This window comes from Macaca fascicularis, chromosome 6 (genome assembly GCF_037993035.2).
Source record: "Macaca fascicularis isolate 582-1 chromosome 6, T2T-MFA8v1.1".
NCBI classification, from domain to species: Eukaryota; Metazoa; Chordata; class Mammalia; order Primates; family Cercopithecidae; genus Macaca; species Macaca fascicularis.
Genome location: NC_088380.1, coordinates 15,774,057 through 15,776,688, shown reverse-complemented (window position 1 = coordinate 15,776,688; position 2,632 = coordinate 15,774,057). Strand labels below are relative to the sequence as shown.

At 39.1% G+C, this 2,632-nt stretch overlaps 1 non-coding gene across 1 annotated transcript; it reads left to right on the top strand.

The window, feature by feature from the left end:
* Positions 1-2,240: 2,240 nt before the first annotated feature.
* Positions 2,241-2,375, top strand: LOC123574261 (U8 small nucleolar RNA). Its single transcript, XR_006699147.2, has one exon. It is a non-coding gene; the product is annotated as a U8 small nucleolar RNA (small nucleolar RNA).
* Positions 2,376-2,632: the final 257 nt, after the last annotated feature.

Sequence of the window (2,632 nt, the reverse complement as noted above, 5' to 3'; positions counted from 1 at the left end):
TGAGTGGTTGAGATGAAAAAACAGACCCAATCTAATCCGGCCATCCTGGAAGCTATGTTTGTGAAGATAGGCCTGTGATTAAGCCTGAGGCATTTTTGGTGAAAAATATGAACTCCAAGAGAGTATCATTCTGTCCTTTCTTTAAAATAAAATATTGTTTACTTCAGTTTACCTTTATCATTTCAGCTCATCAACAGTTCCAGTTACTTTTCCATTTTGCAAAGCCTCATGCATCATTCTCTATACATAGAGAGCAGATATAGACACACAAGCACACCCCTAAGGAGACAGCCCACTTGGACTCAAGGACATTCACTGCGGCAGCTCTCTGAAGAGAGAATTATTTCTTTGGCAGAGAAAGGCGTGCTGTTCCTTAAGAGGACATTAGAGGAGAACAACTTGTCTCCCTACTGAACACTTTGCCCACATATTTTCTAGAAGGACTTGTTCCTCACCCACTGGCCCTTGATTCTGTCTCACTATTGAATGAGGCTTGTTCACCAAACAGCTTTAAGGATGGGTGTGTGCTCCGGAGAGAGCAGGAAACAAGTGAGAGCCGGTCTGCTTTCCGTGGGTCAGACGACGACTCCGCCAATCCTATGACTGCCATTTCGCTGAGGATTGATATGCCTGAAGTCACTACGAAAACAAATGATGCTCAAAAGCTCATGCTGCCCTTGCACAAAGAAGCCAAAAAACTCAGGCTCCGATTGATTTTAGAATTGGCCTAATGAGACAAAAGAGTCCACTGTGGGAAATTTTTGCTTATGCAATGAAATTTTTACTCTCCAGCTCTTTAACAATTAGAATTTTTTTTAAATTTTGACTTTTATGAATGAACAACCAATGGGATTATGGTTGAGAGGTAGTATAGTTTTTTAACAGCTAATGAAGTCCACTACCAATAATGGCAGACTCCCCAAGCTCAGACCTCTGCTCTGCCAGTTGACTGTCTATATTTTCCGGGATGAGCTGTTTAGCCTCTCTGCTACACAAATTCTTCACCTGTAAAATGCAGACAGTAAGAAGTCCTGCCTCAACTACTGTGGTAATGATTAAGTGTGGTAATGGACGCCAAGTGCTTAGCACAGTCCCTAGCTTAAAGCAAGGGCTCAAAATCAAGCTTTAGTTATAAATAATACTGTTAAGATTTCTTACATAATGTGTCAGAACCCAAGATCCCTTAAGGAAATCTTCTAAAATATATTTTATTATTTGTCAGAGTGCAAGATCCTTTAAAGAAGTCTTTTTACCAGATCTTTTTTGAAACCATCAGCCTATCTGAGAAGGCCAACAATGGCCCTTTATGGAGAATTAATACAGAATTTATCAGCAGAAGTTATTGTTTATGCATATTTCAGCTTCCAGTTACACTAAAAGCGTATCTATTTTAACTCAGAGCCTTCACTTCGATGTTAACTGTGAAGTTTCATGTTTCCCTGTCAACTAACAGGCATTGTTACAATCAGGACAATGTGGATCTATCCCTCAGGGCTTGGTGACAAAAGTCACTATTTTTAAAGGGAGTGTTTCCCTCAGAAAGAGGAAAAAAAACAAATTCTTAATAAACAGTGATGCTATTTTCATATAAATATCTGTAAGGAAAATGGGCATCAAAGCTAAAGGGGAGATGACATGGAATGAATTTGTTCTGCATAATTAAGGTATTGGGTACGCACAAGGAAGGTGAAGTCTCTGGATCTGAGCATTTTATTCTTGGCCCAATATTCCCTTCATGTGATGCTCTTGCATGAGCAACTTCTGCCTCTCCTTCCCCCTCAGGACAGCCACAAATATCATCAACATTAACTTAAACTTCACCCTGTTCCTGAAGTAATATGAGACCTTGGTTGAGAAGGATACAAGGCATTGTGAACGTGAACAGACCAAAAAGCATTTAAAATTGCTTCCTTTTGCACATAGAAATTTTTTTCTTCTCTGGCCAAACTCTCCCAATTTGAGAAAAAGCTAAATTAACTTTTTTAACTTACAAGAATGAAAAAGTACTATAATGGGATGTGGGTATTACTTGGAGAGGTATAGTATGGGAATACATTATTCGATACCCATTAGCTAACACATTAGCCGTTCCAATTTGCAAGAATCTGAAATCTATGATTCGAGATCCTGGTTCTAGCATCTCTGACTTTCCCTGCCCCTACGTGGTTATTCTTACATTACTAACCTCAAAAAAGTATTGAATGTCTTGACATCACATTTCTGTAGAGAAGGTTATTTCCTCGTCAGGTGGGATCATCTTTACCTGTTTCTCCTTTTGGAGGGCAGATCCGAACATGACAATTGCAGAAGAATGAAACGTCATTAATAACTCTGTGTAATCAGGCCTTGCAGCACCCTGACTGAGCCTTTCTGATTCTTCCTGATAATCTCAATTTTAAAAAAGAAAAAAAAAGAATGTTCCCCTTTGAGTTGTAGGTAGAAAGGTAGACAAGAAGTCTGAGAAGTGTCAATTAATTGTCCCGATGATTACCATTATCTCTAGCTTCCATCAGAACCATTTCAGAACTCAGAGACATTTTCAGGATTCAGGGAGAATCCAAGTTGAATTGAGTTTGTTTCTGTATCATTGGCTAGCAGTGACGTTGAAATGATTGATACAGTCTATTCTGCA